We start from the raw sequence: 17,587 nt of genomic DNA on the forward strand, positions 1-17,587 counted from the left end.
TACACGCAGACCACACGCAGACTACACGCATACTATACACAACATGGCACAGATACATACACCACGCACTGTGCCCACGTACTCCACACAGACACCACACACTACACACAGCCCTGTTCTCAGTGGTCACCTGTCCCTCTCAGGCCCTGTGTTCCTGGAATGGGTGGTGCTTGTCCTTGGGTCCCCCTGTGCCAGTGTGACAGAGAGAGGCCCTGGGGCCTCCCTGGTGTCCCGGTGGAGAAAGGCAGGAAGACAGAGAGGACCCCAGGGAGCTGCTGAGGGATCTCGGTGCCTTGGCCTCCCTCTCACTTGGCAGGCCTGGTCCGCCCTTCAGGCGGATGGGTGTCAGGGTGGGACCTGCCACGGGGCAAGCGAGAGGTGTAGCACCTGGAGAGCTCGAGGAGCTTCGGGACATCTACTTGGGGAAGTCTCATGGAGCCAGTCTTGAGATCTGGCCACGTTCCTCAGTGTCTCTTTCTTGGCTGGTCGTGGTTTGACCCCACAAAGCGGACCATTTGGCTGCCTCTGGACCAAAACCAGACAGATATTCATCGTGTGTACTGTTCTGGTGTGCCTTTCTTCACTGGAGGGGTTTGAAGGGTAAAGAGACTTTGAGTCCTGAAAACGCTTGACTGCTCCAGAGAGGAAGAAAAATCAATGTCATAAAAGTTGGAACGAAGAGGGTGTCTGGTACGCACTAAGTGCTCAGCAAACATTCAGTGAAGGCACAGTGGAGCGTGCTCTGTCAGAAGAGATGAAAAGGATGCTGCCTGTTTGCAGCAGCCAACCACCCTGAGAGGCTCTGCACGCACCCATGGAGGACACAAGGTAGTTGCAGGAGTCGAAGAGGCCACCCTCTTCCTCGAACCAACAGCCCCTCCTGCCCCTCTGCAGTCTTGGCAGCTGTGTGGACCCTTCCTGGGCCTTCACCTCTGCTCTGAACTTTGAGGCTGCTTCTGTAGAAAGGTTTGGGGGCATTCATTAGAAAAGGATGTGGAGGTCCAGGCCGGGACGGAATTTCTGCCCAAACCAGGAGAACTGGCCTCATAGTGTAACCCATCTGAAACCAGAGAGGAGAGAAAACAAGTTTTCTTTTTTTTTTTCTGCAGGAATGGAAGGGAGACTTTTCAGCTTAGGGAGGAAGGACATTTATGCTGAAATATTTCCTGAAACTCTGGTTTGTGTCTAAAGGAGAAAATCTGCTGCGAACCTGCTGCGAACCTGAATTCTGTGAGTGGAGGTAGGCCTTTGCCTTGGCTGACTAGAGACGCTTTGGTTAGAAGTCCAGAGGATGAGGGGCTTGGGGCTACAGCAAGCTTTTGCAAAGAAGAAATGGGCCTCTTCCAGTGCCCCCCAGCTGCACGCATCTTCCTGTTCATCCAGCATACCTGGGATGCAGATTTGGGTCAAAGTTGGCAGAACTCCATCCATCTGGGAAAGGCTACACCTTTTCTTGGGTTTGGAGCCTGTTTCCAGAAGGTTCCAGAGCCAAATTGTGTCAGGCTGAAGCTTGGCTGCGCCCTCTTCCTGTTCTCTTAAATGGGGCCAACCAATATGCTGCTGTACTGAAGTCTGAAAAATCTGGAACAGGTGAAAGATCTGAGCAAGAATTTTTTTTAAGATAGAATACTTCCCAAAATCAGGCTGCTGAACTTGGTAGATAAAGTATGAATACAGAGGTTTCTACTGGAAGGAATAAATGACTTCTGAGTGACATTTAAAAACACAGGAGGAGTGAGAGGAGAGTGGATGTCTTTATTTATTCTTAAAGATTTATTTATTTATTTATTTATTTATTTATTTATTTATTTATTTATTTATGAGAGAGAGAGAGAGAGAGAGAGCACACAGAGGGAGGAGCAGAGGGAGAGGGATAAGCAGACTCCACACTGAGTGCAGAGCCCAGTTCGGGGCTTGATCCCATGACCCTGAGATCATGACCTGAGCCAAAATAAAGAAATCAGATGCTTAAGAAACTGAGCCACCTAGGTGCCCTTCATTTTTTTGTTTCTTAAGTGCTACATATGAGTGAAATCATATGTATTTGTTTTTCTCTGACTGACTTATTTCGCTTAGCATAATACACTCTAGCTCCATCCACATGTTGCAAATGGCAAGATTTCATTCTTTTTGATGGCTGAATGTATTCCATTTTATATATATATATATATCACATATATAAGAAATTATATAAATACATATATAATGTGTTATATATGTATTTATATATACATATATATACCATTTCTTCTTCTTCTTTTTAAAGAGAGAGCATGAGTGGGGATGTGAGGGGCAGAGGGGGAAGGGAGAGAGAGTCTTAAGCAGACTCTACACCCAGCACAGAGTCCAACACGGGTTCAATCTCACGACCCTGAGATCATGACCTGAACCGCAATCAAGAGTCAGACACTTGATCAACTGAGCCACCCAGGCGCCCCTATATACCCTATCTTCTTTATCTATCCACCTATCGATGGACACTTAGGCTGCTTCCATAATTTGGCTATTGTAGATAATGCGACTATAAACATAGGGGTGCATGTGTCCCTTTGATTTAGTGTTTTTGCATTTTTTTGGATAAATATCCACTGGTGCAATTACCGGATTATAGGGTAGTTCTATTTTTAACTTTTTGGGGCACCTCCATATTGTTTTCCACAGTGGCTACACCAGTTTGCCTTCCCACCAACAGTGCAAGAGGGTTCCCCTTTCTCCACGTCCTCATCAACACCTATTATTTCTTGTGGTTTTGATTTTAGCCATTCTGACAGCTTTGAGGTGACATCTCATTGTGGTTTTGATTTGTATTTCCCTGATAATGAGGGATGTTGAACATCTTTTCATGTGTCTGTTGGCCATCTGGATGTCTTCTTTGGAGAAATGTCTATTTATATCTTCTGCTCATGTTTTAACTGGATTCTTTGTTTTTGGGGTGTTGACGTTTATAAGTTCTTTGTATATTTTGGATATTAACTGTTTATTGGGTATGTCATTTGCAAATATATCCTCCCATTCTGTAGGTGGCCTTTTAGTTTTATTGACTGTTTCCTTCACTGTGCAGAAGCTTTTTATTTTGATGTAGTCCCAATGGTTTATTTTTGCTTTTATTTCCCTTGCCTCAGGAGACATATCTAGAAAAAAGTTGCAATGGCTGATGTCAAAGAACTTACAAAGAAGCCTGTGCTCTTTTCTAGGATTTTTATGGTTTCAGGTTTCACACTTATATCTTTAATCCATTTTGAGTGTATTTTTGTGTGTGCTGTAAGAAAGTGGTCCAGTTTCATTCTTTTGCACATAGCTGTCCGGTTTTCCAACACCGTTTGTTGAAGAGACTGTCTTCTTCCCATTGGATAGTCTTTCCTGCTTTGTCAAAGATTAATTGACCATATAATTGTGGGTTTATTTCTGGGCTTTCTGTTCTGTTCTATTGATCTATGTGTCTATTTTTGTGCCAGTACCACACTGTTTTGGTGACTAGAGCTTTGTCTCATTTCTTGCAGAATAGCTTGCTCTATGCTGTAGTCTGTGGTGACAAATAAGACCACCAGCTTCTTCTAGGTTCATAGTCACAGGCCAGGGCCTCCAGGGAGATGGGCGTAAACTTCTCTGGTTCCCAATGCCAAGTGTCCAGGCATGGGACTCTCTGGCCACTCAGGGCAGTTTCCCCAGCAGGGCCGGGACTGTGAAAGCCTGGAATTTCTCATTTCAGAACTAGAGCCCAATAATTATGTGGCTCTTACTCCATGCTAGATCTCCAGAGCAGTGTAGGGGGCAGGACAGACAGAATGTTGCCGCCCCCTCCCCCTCTTGCCCCGCGGTTGTCCCACCTTCGGGTCTGTCTCCTGTGTGGCTGCAGTCTCCTGAGAACAAGCCTGCTCCCAGGTCCTCTGCTTAAGGACCCAGCAGGCTCCCTCTGCCAGAAGGAGGGACTCCTACCTCCTCGGTCCTGCAGGCAGAACTGGAGGTTCAACTCTAACGACTTTACCACCTGCCATACACCTCACACGTTCGCATTTGTGTGTCCGTTCCTTTGCTCATGCTATTGCCTTTGCACAAAACACTGACCTGTGTCTCTTCTGTCTGATCACCCCTCATCTATCAGGCATCCAGCCCAGACACAGTGTTCCTGGCCAGCCTTTCCCAGACACGGGGTCTGCCCCTCACCAGGCCACCCCACCAGAAGTGGCATCAGTCCTCCTGCTAATCCAGTGTGTTGTCATGAGTCTCCCCTAGTGGAACTGACCCCTCCAGGCAGGGGCTGCTCAGCTTCCCCCGCTCCCCCACCACCCGGCCCCCGGAAGCCCTGATTAAATGCATGTCAAAGGAAGAAGTGAGTTCACAGGGGCTGTTGCTAAAGCCTCATGCGTGGTCCTGGGTGACAGCAACCGACAAGAGTGGGGAGGCGACAGTCCCTTTTACACTCTGGGTTCCCAGGTGCTCTTCTGGGCACTGTCCTATGAGAGGGTGGGACACACTGCAACACAGCGCAGGGGAGATTTCAGAGGCGCCCTGAACGGAAGCCGACACCGGGCAGGTGCTTGTAGGGAGCAGTCGGGGCTGGGTGTCTGGTTTGGAGGCTGCAGAGCTGAAGATGCAGACTGGCGGGGGAGGGCAGGGTTGGATGCAGGCTGCAGTCTGGCCCTTCTCCAGGGCCTATTCAGGTGAAGCGAGAAAGGAGAACAGGAGGGCAGAGAAATCAAACCCAGAGGCCCACCCCTGCGGAAGGCCTTGTTTTCCTGGGCGCAGAGGCCTGCTGGGAGGCTCCGGGGCAGGCTCTCCATATGGAACCGCTCCAGTCCGGGCCTTTGAGGTGCCTGGGAAAGGGGTGCCACACAGTTTTCAAGCCACAGTCAGGTATTAAATATGCCACCACCCTCCTCCCCCCATTGTAAAGCCATGCATGTCTATTGTGGGAAACTGTGAGATACAGAAAAGTCAAAAAGAGAAATAGGCGGGGCGCCTGGGTGGCTCAGTTGGTTAAGCGACTGCCTTTGGCTCAGGTCATGATCCTGGAGTCCCCAGATCGAGTCCCGCATCGGGCTCCCTGCTCGGCAGGGAGTCTGCTTCTCCCTCTGACCCTCCTCCCTCTCATGCTCTCTGTCTCTCATTCTCTCTGTCTCAAATAAATAAATAAAATCTTTAAGAAAAAAAAAAAAGAGAAATAGGCAACGGGTAAGTCCATCATCTAGAAATAACCACTGTTAGTATTTGGTGACTTTCCTTTCTGGCTTTTCCTCTTTTAATTTTTTTTCTTTTTATATTGGTGATCTCATGCTATAAATATAAGTATTTGTCTATTATTATTATTATTAGTTTTAGATATAAGCATTTATTTTCATAGCCATAAAAACACTCTAACTATGCTTTTTAAGGGCTCCATAATATTCTATTTCTGTATGAATCAGAATTTGCTGAATGATTTCAGGCCAGGATTTAAAAAGTCCGTCTAGAATGCTGCTACCACCCTCAGCCTGTGGAGAAAGGGCCGTGTCCCGACTCGGTGGCAGAGTCCGGCTTGGGGAGCTGCAGAGTTTGCCCAGAGGCGGGGACTTGGGTCTAGGCAGCCTGGGGTCACACACCCTAGTTGTGACTAAGAATGAGACCAATCCAAAGAACCGATACAGAGGAAAAGGCACAACCCTGTGTTGCAGGGAGAGGTCGATTTGCATTCTGTTCGTCACTTACTAGCTGCAGGACTTTAGCTAAGTTATCCAAGCCTGCTGGGCTTCCATTTTCTCATCTGAAAAATGGGATGATAAATAACTGATTCAAATGACTGTAAAAATATGTATATAAATAAAATATACAATAGGTAACATGGGATGCATATAATATTTAAGTATATAAAAACTAAATGAAATTGTAATACATCATGTATGATACAGTTTTATTCCATATAACGTGGGATATAGAAAATACAGTGGAGACCATAGGAAACAGATATGGCTTAAGGGAGAGAATGTCTGAAAGCCTCACCAGTGTCTGGCACAGGAATCGCGTCCCAGCGCCTGTTGCAAGGAGTGCTCCTTGTTCGCGGAGCTGGGGTAGGTGCAGGGGCGCATCCAGTCCAAGTCACCAGGCCAGTGAACTTGATCTAACAGTGGACGTGGGACAGTCAGCGAGCCTGGCAGCACCTGACCTCTTCCGGACATTTCTGTGTCTAGCTAAACCAAGCTCTCAGAGGCCCTGTGGAGCAGGAGAGGATCTGAGGGTCCTTCCCAGCTTCCTCAAACCTTGACCTCCCACTTTATTTCCCATCGGGCTGTTCTAAGAGATTGAAATCCAGTTTAGGTTTTCCTGTCAGCTCTCTGAATTAATCACCGGAAAAACTTTGTAAAAAGTATTAACTTCTGCTTCAGAGACAGGTGTGGAGTTGGCCTGGCATGGGCGGGAGGGACTCTCTGGAAAATAAACAATGTCTACTGAGGTGCCCGCACGCAGGGATTCCGTGAGATTCCACTTGAGAGGTGGGTGTGTAGGAAGAGCTGGACTTTGTTCAGACCTTCCAGTGTCCCAATCTCTGCGGTCAGGTCTCTGTGGTTGACCTTGGTTACAGGTGTGGCCCAAATAAGAGCTTCGTCACATACGAATGGTATGTCCTTTGGCAGTTCAACAATCCTTTCTGTAGAATGGGTGTAATAACGCTCGGGGTGCAAGGTTGGGGTGAGGACTGAACGAGGTAACGTGTAACATGTCTAGCACAGTCCCCTTTCCTCCTCCTCTCTCTCCCATGAGACACTCCTGTCTCCTCATCACTGTGTTCACACAGAGACACTCACGTGGACACACACATGCACTACGGCACCTATGCACTCAAGGGACGCACATGGTCACACATCCACATGCATGCGTGCCCTCAGGCACATGCATCCGTGCGCACACACTTGCACACACAGCCACACACACGCACAATGCCACATACTCATGTACACACTCACACGATGCACATCCACACACACGCTCACACACACATGCACGCTGTAGTCTATGCACATTGATCCATCCAGTTCCTTAAGCATGTGGTGCATTTTCACATTCGTGTGTCTTTGCAAGGATGTTCCTCTCAGCAGGAAAATGTCTTTGGTTCTTCACCCAGTACACTCCTCCTCATCTTGGATGAGCCCTGTCAAATGCACATCTTCTGTGAAGCATTTCCTGGCTTTCCTTGACAGAACCATTAGCTCCTTCTTCATTTCCCTGGGAACTGTGAACAGAAGGAGGGAACATGTCATGCTCTTTGGATCCTCTGCATCTGACATGGAGTTGGGGCTCCCAAAATGATAGCTGAATAATGAAAAGGCAGGTGTGAACCTTATTCTATCAGGTTCCTCAGTCTGGGATCCCCTTAAAGAAGTGCTATTTGAGAAGCACTTGGAGGGGCAGGTAGTTTGCAGGATGCAGACTCAAAGGCTGCCACCGGTGGCAGGAAAACAAAAGAGAAGGAAGAAAGACACTCTGTGCCCAGAATGTTATCAGTCCAGCCCTGCCTGGGGCCAGGGGCACAACCTGCGGTAGCGGAGAGAGATGGGGGAGGGAGGGCACCCGGGGAGAGAGGGGCAGGGGAGAATAAGAGAGGGAGAAAGAGAAAGGGAAAGAGGGAGCACTGTGGAAGGGTGCTAGATGTACCCCCATGAGTAAAGGGATGACAGAGGAGGACCGTCCCCTGTAGGTGGGGGAAACTGGCAGGAGATCAAGTCTGGGCCCTGCGGGAGGCGGGGGAGGGGCCGGGAAGGCCACAGAGTGATAAGCTGGAAAGTCAAATTAGAGGTTCTCAAATTTTTTGGTCTCTGGATCTCTTCATGCTCATAATAATTAATGGCAATCCCAAAGAGTTTTAACTTATGTAAATTACATCAATGACATTTACGATATGATAAATTAGAAATGCAAAATGATGTATATATACTAATTTGTGAACTTATTAGAAATAAAACGATAAGCTGTAAACATAATAACATTTGAAAGAACTCTATTTCCCCATTAAAAAAATTAGAATAAAAAATGAGAAGAGTGGCATTGTTTTATATCTTTGCAACTTTATCTAATGTCTAGCCGGATAGAAGACCGCTGGTTTCTCATCTCTGCCTTGGCATTCAATGGAGAAGGTCAGTAGAATCAAGTTCGCACCTTCCTTTTCATGTTCATTTGACAATTATCTCAGAAGCCGCATTCATTGTGTTGCAACATCACATGTCAGGTTGCCTTTGGGAAGGTCCTTTGTATGCTCATGCAAGAATGAGAATGAAGAAGCCAAACTATACCTTAGTATTTTTTTCAAGATTTTATTTATTTATTTGACACAGAGAGAGAGAGCACAAGCAGGGGGAGCGACAGGCAGAGGGAGAAGCAGGGTCCCTGCTGAGCAGGGAGCCCGACGGGGGACTCGACCCCAGGACCCTGGCATCATGACCTGAGCCGAAGGATCATGCTTTACTGACTGAGCACCCAGGAGCCCCAAACTGTGCCTGAGTAGTCATATGGAAGAAGTTTGGACTTCGCAGACTGCATCTGTGGGAACTCCCAGCAGCACACTTTGAGACCTATTGGATGAAATCATATGAAAGTCCTGGTACTCAACTGTTTCCTTTCTCAAGCGGAGCTCTACAGTATGTCTTCGTGTGACAGAGGGACAGGAAGACCCGCCAACACCACCTGAGCGTGGCTGCTACCTACCTGTGGGCTTCACGGAGCTGTGGGTCCTTGCTGTGTGTGGTGAGCTTCTGGCCACGCAGCGATGGGCGGTGGTGAGCAGCAAAGAGAAAGTAGGGGCCCTGAGTGCAGCAGGAGTGAGGTTGAATCCTGAGGTCCAGGCGGGGCTGTGTGTCCTTGGGTGAGCCGCTGCCCCTTCAACAGATCTCACTTCTCTGATCTGAAGTACAAGGTTGGGTAGATTCCCAAGATCCTCCCAGCGTGACAGATGCTGAGTCTCTGATCCTGAGTTTTACTGGGTTCCCGGACCTACCCCCTTGGGGGGAGGAGCTTCCTCATGGATGAGACTGCCCATCAGAGTGAGAGACCGTGGGCAGCTTCCTGATCCCATCACTTGCACTGTTATCTCTTTCATTAAAAAGGTAGTACAGGGGCGCCTGGGTGGCTCAGTCGTTAAGTGTCTGCCTTCGGCTCAGGTCATGATCCTGGAGACCCGGGATCGAGTCCCGCATCGGGCTCCCTGCTCCACGGGAAGCCGGCTTCTCCCTCTCCCACTCCCCCTGCTTGTGTTCCCTCTCTCGCTGTGTCTCTCTCTGTCAAATAAATAAATAAAATCTTTAAAAAAAAAAAAAAAGGTAGTACAAATTCATTAAAATAGATTAGACAGACAAGCAGACAGACAGACAGAAACATACAAATAAGCACAAGCCCCAGAGATAACTACTGCTAACGTTATGGTGAATATCTGTTCAGTTGTTTTTCTATGCATATAGTTTGTGCTTTATTTTTGCTGCCTTATTTCTTCTTTGTTTTTTTTTAAATTAATTTATTTATTTTAGAGAGAGACAGAAAGTGTGGTGGGGAAGGGCAGAGGGAGAGGGAGAGAGTCCCAAGCCGACTCTCCACGGAATGAGGAGCCCAGTGTGGGGTTCTATCCCACAACCACGAGAACACGACCTGAGCCAAAACCAAGAGATGCCCAACCAACTGTGTCACCCAGGCACCCCGCATCATTTCTTCTTAAATACAACTTTGTCATGTGATTTCCTGCAATCTAATACAGCTTAAACTCTTCATTGTGGCGTTCAAAGCTCTCTCTTTTCAGACTTGTCTTCTACTCTTTTCCTGTCTGTGCCCCCCCATCCTTGCCCCTCGCCGAATAAACCATGAGAATGTCCCCTCCACACTTAGTACTCCATCTCTAAATTGAATCTATTCTGCAAGCCTCAGAAATTCTGACTTGCTCATTCCTCACCTTGTTTCCTTGATGACTCCAAAGTATTCTTTGAGATTCTGGCCCAGTGTCACTTATGAAATCTTACCTTCTCCTCAGCTGTTTGTCCCTCCTTCTCTGAGCTCCCACAGCTATCATACCTACTTTAATTGGCACTTTGCTCACTGGGTTGTAGTTGCCAGCATGCCTCTCATTACCACCTGGTTCTGGAGTATTGCACGCTGAGTATGTGCTGACTGGGTTGGAACCCTTGTGTGTGGCAGGTCTGACGTTGTCATGGGCTGTATCACCCAGTGTATGTACGCTGTGGGTTACTTGGGTGTCCTGCTGGTCCGTGAGCCTCCTGCAGGCAGGGTGCCCCCAGGATTGTCCCACTCCCACCTGTAGGGCTGAGAAAAGCTCCTCCTGGCCCGCCGGGGGCGGCTTTGGCCGCAGGCAGAATTTCCGACCACAAGATGGCAGTATTGTCTCAGCTACTGAGGACTGGCCCGGGCCATGACTCCTAGACCGGCCTGGGGCTGGCAGAGCCAGAGGAACTAAGACTCGGATAAATGCCCCCTCAGGCCATGGCCTGATCTGGAGGAAAGTCAACGATAGGGTGAAGGCAGAAGTCTGTCAAGGGGCAGGCACTGGACAGGGGCAGTGAGTGGTCTCAGGCGGCATTCGACGTGGGAGATGGGGTAGTGGAGTTGGAATAGGCCACCTATTATCCTGCCCTGTGTATAGTTGAGTCTGACTACAGGGTCAGAAAGGGTCATTCGGAGACCTGGCTGAGCCAGATTTAAACAAAATGTGAGTGCATGCGTATCGTCTTTCCCCCTATCTTCAAATCCAGAAGCCAGCAGAAAAGGAGCTCCCTGAATTCACTGAATCTTCAGAGACAACTTGTATTTGGGGGCAACTTGAGGGGCCACTGTGCTCAACCTGAGCTCTAGTCCAGACTGTCAGTCAACCCAAGGGGGCCACCTGGAGTAGCATCCTGTCTGCTGGCTGGCGGATGAAGGAGCTTCTGGGTTTTTACCTTTACCATGGAAAATGGAGAGGGCGCTGGGCAGCAAATCAGAAGGCTCTCTCCTATCTCTGTCCCTTGATGCCTAAAAACGGGTGGGACACAGGCTTCGTCAAGCCTCCAAGCCTCAGACTTGCATTTCCTCTCCCACCCCCAACCCCCTCGATGGGCTGCCTGCCCTCCAGGGGCATGGCTTCTGCCTGCGGCCTCCGCTGTTTCTGCCATGGATCAGAAAGCTGCCTTCTCACTGTTTCTTCACACATGGCCTAGATATAAACATTTTGGTGGCCAAAAGCAGCAGTGTATTCTAATTGATGTTAGGTAAAGTTGGGACTATTCCAAAGCTACCTCAAAAGCTATTTTTAATTATTTATTTTTTTAAAGATTTTATTTATTTAATTTTATGTTTTTGTTTATTTGAGAGAGAGAGAGAGCACAAGCAGGGGGAGTGGCAGGCAGAGAGAGAAGCAGACTCCCCGCTGAGCAGGGAGCCCAATGTGGGGCTCCATCTCATGACCCTGAGATCATGACCTGAGCTGAAATCAAGAGTCGGATGCCTAACCAACTGAGCCACCCAGGCAGCCCAAAAGCTATGTTTATTTTGAATGGAAAAAAAGTAATTACCAGTAAATCTGTTAATTTGCCTTAACTTTATTCTCTTGCAAAAATTTTGATGGCCTGGATGCTGTCCATGGGCCCTCCAATTCTATTCTGGATCTTAATGAGAAGTTTTCCAGAAAGCCCAGCACCTCGAGGTCTTACAAATCCTGTGATTTTTGTGCAGTCACTGTTGAAAATATCTTCATAATAAAACCCAAGTTCATTGTGTTATTTAATATCTTTTAAAGGCATCACAGATTATTTATCGATTTTTTAAATTAAAATTAAGAAGAAAAAGAAACCCACACAATTGTTTGTAATTCACCAGATGTTAGGATCTGGGATCCACTGAAGCAAGAGTCTCATTTTAAAAATGTTGAAAACATAGTTCAATGCAAAATCAATAAAATACATGACAGTAATGAAAAGATGAATAATGATCAGAAACAGCCCTTTAGCCCCCAAGTCTATGTTATACAAAAGCATTGAAAATATCCAAAATTCTATTTGCCCATAAGGTTAAGGCTGGGATTGGTAATGGGTAGGACAGGGATGGCCAAGGGAGGACTTGAGCACTCAGGATTCCCAATTGTTTACAATATGTTCGAAATGGGAATAAATGGTCTAATCTCCACTGCTGCTGGAGTAACTCCTATTATTGTCATTCCCATTTTTCAAATAGTCTCCTTCTAGTAATCCATTTGATTCTTACACTAGCCTACAGGGACACAGCTATACTATTATTAGTATTTCCACTCCACAGAGGGGGAGACTGTGGTTCAGAGAGGTTAAATATCTTGTTTAGTTCACACAGCTAGGGGCGCCTGGGTGGCTCAGTCATTAAGCGTCTGCCTTCGGCTGGAGTCATGGTCCCAAGGTCCTGGGATCGAGCCTCACATTGGGCTCCCTGTTCGGCGGGAAGCTTTCTTCCCCCTCTCCCACTCCCCCTGCTTGTGTTCCCTCTTTCACTGTGTCTCTCTCTGTCAAATAAATAAATAAAATCTTTAAAAAAAAATAAGGTCACACAGCTAGTAAGCAGTGAGCCAGGATTTGAACCTGGGGAGTCCAGCCCCATAGGTTGGGCACCACTCTGCTATGCTGAGTAATATGAATTGAAGACCTCTGTGGAAGGAAAGTCCCCACCTGATCCACCATTTGGAATATGTGCTTGGGTTCTGAGGAGTGTAGATTTTCCAGAAGCACTTCTGTTTCTGGCAGATCCTTAATGGCCCAGGAGGAGCTGGGTTACTCTGTTCATGTGGGGGAAATGGATTCCAGTCGGAAGAAGTGACAAGGCCAAAGGCTGACATGAACTTGGTGGGTCCTCTGAATGTGGCAGGAGTGGAGGAGTGAGGGGCTGAGCAGAAGGAGCAGTAAGAAGGGAGGGTGTATCCACATGACCTGAGTTCTTTTCTGAGTGTGATGGTGTTTAATCTGGGAAATGACATAACCCGATTTCTGTTTTTCAGCTTATCATTTTGGCTGTTGTATGGAGTGTGGCTATGGAATATAGCAAGAGAAAACCTAAGGGGGTCAGTGTGGGTGATCCTGGGGAAGACTCTTGTGGGAGATGATGGGCCTGGGCCACAGTGTAAGCATGACCAGATTCCTGTTTTTGAAACTTCACTTTGGTAGCTGAGGGTGGAGGTCTGGGGAGGAGAGGGCTAGAGTTAAGGCATCACTTAGGGGTTCAGAGGAGAACTGTTGAGTTTCCAGACTTCGCGATAGGTGTAGGGGAAAAGGAATGTATTGCAATGTTTGGGCCATAAAGGAAATAATTCACAAGCTGCTCCTAAGGGGACCTTTGTTATCAGAGGGAGCCTCATTCCTATAGGCAAAGCCCAGCCACGGGCGTGACTAATCTCTCATCCAGACCTGGTTCTCCCTGGGTCTTCCCTCCTTCTGCACAGTGTGCATGCTCCTCCGTGTGGAGTGGAAGGTACCCTTGAGGGAATATGAGGGGAGGCTGGGTCAGCAGCCCATAAGAGGACACCCTTTCTGCTGTTCCTGGCCCCTCCTGGGGTCTCGGGTCCATGCAGAGGTTAAGCTACACTTTGACAACACAACTTGCCCCCTTGCAATGATCTTGTAGGCACTTCCTGCCGTGGCGGTGGCTGAATGTGTTGGGTAACCTGTGAACGATAAAAGAGAAGAGGGGCTCGGAAATTTGAAGTCCATTCCTGCCTAGAGCCAGGCTGCTTGAGGACCCCACAGCCAATACACAGTGGGGCAGGCATTCTCCTCCAGGTCCCTCTCGAGCCCATGCTTCTCCAACTCCGAGCAGAAGGGCAGGACCAAGCCCTCGGCGGGGAGACGTGGGGGTGGCTGCTTACAATTCTATTTTGCAGCAAACCGTCAACCCTAAAGTCCCAGGGGCTCATTCGGGCAGGTTCCTGGATACCTCCTTCTTGACTTTTCTTTCTGATGGGAGTTTTCAGATAGGAGTTTTATGTCAGGAGATGCTATTTTCCCATTCCAGAGCAAGAAGAGTATGCCATGGTGAGCTTAGGGACTCTGTTTATGCAGGAATGAAAATGCGAGGACTTGAGGAGCACAGGAGAGCCTGATCCAGTTCTAATAAGTAACAAGGAAAATGTAATTGTATTTCCAAGTTCCAGTCTCCCTGGGTCATTACTTACAGTGTTATATTCTCTGAGATCAAAGGGTGGTTCTTCAGATCTGGGTTGCAAACTGAGTTACTGCACTTTGGAAGCTAACCGGCTGCTGCCTAGTCCTGTCGTGAGATGGGACAGGTGTGCCAGGACAGAAGGATGACTCCACAAACCCAACAAGGCCTCGAGGCGCAGCTTTAAAACGAACTGTTGGGGGAGAAGGAGGGTTGCAGAGAGACATGGGACGCAATCATTGAGCACAGAAAAATCCCAAGAAGGGAGGAGGTTTCCAGGAAAGTGAGCTTGGAAGCTGTTCTCTTACATCAAAGGTGTAGAGTGTCAACAACCCTGATCCTCTACCCCAGGGTAGCAGCCAAGAGGAGAAGGTGTTCTGTCTCTGGTATTTGCAGTGATTTGGAAGGAAGTGTTGTTCCTGAAGTTCCAGTAATTGCATGCATCTGTCACTAACAAATGGAAAATGGAAATAACTCAAAAAATAGACTCCTACTTGCTGAACTTAGTGCTTGCAAGGCTAAACCTGAAGCCATTTGAAACAATTTGAAGAGCCTCTGCAATGAGTGTATTGATTCTGATAGAGGGAAGAGACCAATTCAGTATGGATCAGTCAGTGTGTGTGTGTGTGTGTGTGTGTGTGTGTGTGTGTGTGTGTGTGGTGGGGATATTCGTTTGGTCCAGGCCATGCCAGGTGTGTTACAGACTCAGGTATCATGATGCTTATTTGACCAGTAAGGAATCTGATGCCCAGAGAAGTTAGTCAGTCTGCCCTGTCACAGTGGATTGAATCCAAGTCTGTGCAGTGCAAACCTCCCTGCTCATTCATCCATTCATGGGTGGGGTAGCTCTGAGGTGGGTGTTGGTGGGGGCAGGCAGACCAGAAGGGGCAACATGGCTGGAGCAGAGCTGCTCAGCCTCTCCTGGCATACTGTTACTTACATTATTATGCACATCAGCAAGCATCGGCCTTTCTCAAACTGTGTAACTTATTACCATATAACTAGCGGTCTATGAATGTTAACACATGTCCTATGAAAAGGCTTCTGTGGTCAAAGAAATTTGGGTTAAAAAAAATGGCCCTTTAATGGGAGGACTCTTCCCAGCCTCAGGCTCTTATGCACGGTGAACAGGACAGAGAGTATGTTCTGTTTTCTAAATTTATTGGATCTCGGGAGCTCTCCTTGTTTTGGATGGTCTCTATTTTCTAGCTGTATTCATTATCATTCTCTTTCATTTGGTAAAATTTTATATGTAGTTCATTCCTGGGAGAGAGTTCAGGTCTTTTATCTTTTTCTTGAAAATGTTCTGCATTATGAGAGTTTCTATACATTGATTGTACAGCTCAGAACTTTGTTGGGGCACATGGAAAGCAAAAAAGGAGAGGTCAGGGAGCAGGGTCTAGACCCTGGGGGTCGGCAGATCTGGCTGCATGGGAGGAGATACACAGCCCGGAGAAAGAGTAGGTTATGGAGAGAAAACCAAGAGGCAGGCAGCCATCCAGGCAAGGGGGACGTGGAAGGGCAAGCTGGGAGATGCGAGACTCTTGCAGTAAAGCGGAGACAAGGTGGGGGAGGAGGAAAAAGACAGAGAAGGTGAAACTGCTGTCCCTTGAATCTGTGTGACCCTGGAAGGGGGGGGGGATGCCTGCACGGCCTCGAATGGCTACATGTCACTTAGAAGGCCACTGCGCCACCGCCAAGGGTGAGGATGGAATCAGCCCAGCAAGGCAGCAGAACAGATTTGCATTCAAATCCTGCTCACTGGTTCCTGGTGTGTGACTTTGAGTAAATGCCTTCAACCCTCTTGATGCTTCTTTCAACCCTCTCTTGTCTCTTGACTGCTCAGAACCACTGAGGAGGTTCAATGAGACTGAATGCAAGCCTTCCCCCTCCCCGAGGACACACCCGAGGCCTGATCCTCAGCCTTTTACTCTCACCTTGATGCGGGGCTCAGAGGCTCTTTATCTGTCTTGGACTGGCCTCACCTTCCCCTCCAAGCCTCTTCCTTTCCCTATTTTTTTTGGCTCAGAGCCGTCCACACCTTGGGGATTCTGGATAAATGGTTTCCTGATAACTGGAGCTCCGCTGCTCTGAGAACGGACTGCCCCCCAGCCTGGAGATGGAATCTGCGATCGGAAGCTGGACAAGGGGAACAGCTCCCCATATCGAATGACCCTGTCTCCTGGTGGCTCTCTCAGGCTGAAGGAGGGCAGCGCGCAGTCCCCCTGGGGACCAATGATGGCTGCTTGTCCTGCTTTATCTGTTTCTCTGTGCTTCATTAAATCAGTGCCAAACAGATTTAAAAAGAAATTTTAATGCCAATACGATAGACCTATTGGCAGTGTGAGATTAAGAAATGTTTTAATTTGGTGGGTTTTTTCTTTGCCACTTGACTCTGATTCATTACATATTCTTTTTTAAAATGTGAATCCGAACTTCCACTGTATACTTTTTTCTGCCATTATTGTACATGATGATCTCTATTACATCTGTGAGAAAGAACACTGGAGGGTCTGAAATGACTGTTGTCAGCTTTTGGAATTCCAGACAGATGACTTCAATCTCTCTGAAGGAACAATGGATTATTTAGGAGAGTTGCTAAGACCGCTAACCTTGCAGAACATTGTGCTTTTAAAAATGTTGAATGAGTAAACTTAGAAGATTTATTATTTTCCCTCTGATTTGTAAGTGGAATAGAAGTTCACTGGAAAACTAGAAATGCAGAAAAGAAAATTATCATCAAAATTAAAATTATGGCATATTCTTTCATTTCCTAAGTCTCTCTCTTTCTTTAATTAGCCATCACACTGCATGCATGGGTTGGCTTCGTTCATTTAATACTATATTGTGAAGAATTTCTTACCTCATTAAATAATCTTCCATTTGTGATTTTAATAGCTACTTCACCATTTAGACGTACCACAGATTATTCAACCTACCTCTTATTGCTGCACTCCCCTGTTGTTGGATATTTAGGTTGCCACTAATTATTTTGAATGATAAGTATCACCGTGATGAACATCATTGTACAAACACCTCTGTGTGCATCTCTAATTATCTCCTTAGAGTTATTTCCGAAAGAGCCGGACCTGATGAAAGGCCCAGATCTGCAGTTCCAAATGGACCCACTTACATTCTCATCAGAAACTGATGGCCATTCTGCTGCGCTTCGCTAACCTAGGTACCAAATGACACAAAACAAAGCAAAAGCAAACAAAACAACGTTGCTAATTTACTGTGTGAAACTGTCACCTCATCCTTGTGTTATGTTACATTTCTTAGATTTCACACGAGGTTGACTATTTTATCTAGTGTCTACAATAGCCCCCTTCTCTGTGGTTTTGCTTCCCCTAGTTTCAGTTACACTGGGTCAACCACAGTCTGGAAGATGATCCTCCTTCTGACGAATCACATGCTCAGGAGTTCAGTGTTAGCCTAACGCTGCATTCCAGGTCCGTATCATTCACCT

The 17,587-nt window shown here is 47.2% G+C and overlaps 1 long non-coding RNA gene across 1 annotated transcript in view; it reads left to right on the forward strand.

The window, feature by feature from the left end:
- The first annotated feature begins 309 nt into the window (after positions 1 to 309).
- Positions 310 to 17,587, forward strand: part of LOC118022432 — a 19,899-nt gene continuing 2,621 nt past the window's right edge. Inside the window, exons 1-2 of the long non-coding RNA XR_004682491.1 lie at positions 310 to 1,240; positions 17,185 to 17,299. This is a non-coding gene — a long non-coding RNA (uncharacterized LOC118022432). The remainder of the gene's footprint in view (positions 1,241 to 17,184; positions 17,300 to 17,587) is intronic.

Source organism: Mirounga leonina, unplaced genomic scaffold, assembly GCF_011800145.1.
Source record: "Mirounga leonina isolate KUSES-001 unplaced genomic scaffold, KU_Mleo_1.0 Mir_114, whole genome shotgun sequence".
Classification (NCBI taxonomy): domain Eukaryota; kingdom Metazoa; phylum Chordata; class Mammalia; order Carnivora; family Phocidae; genus Mirounga; species Mirounga leonina.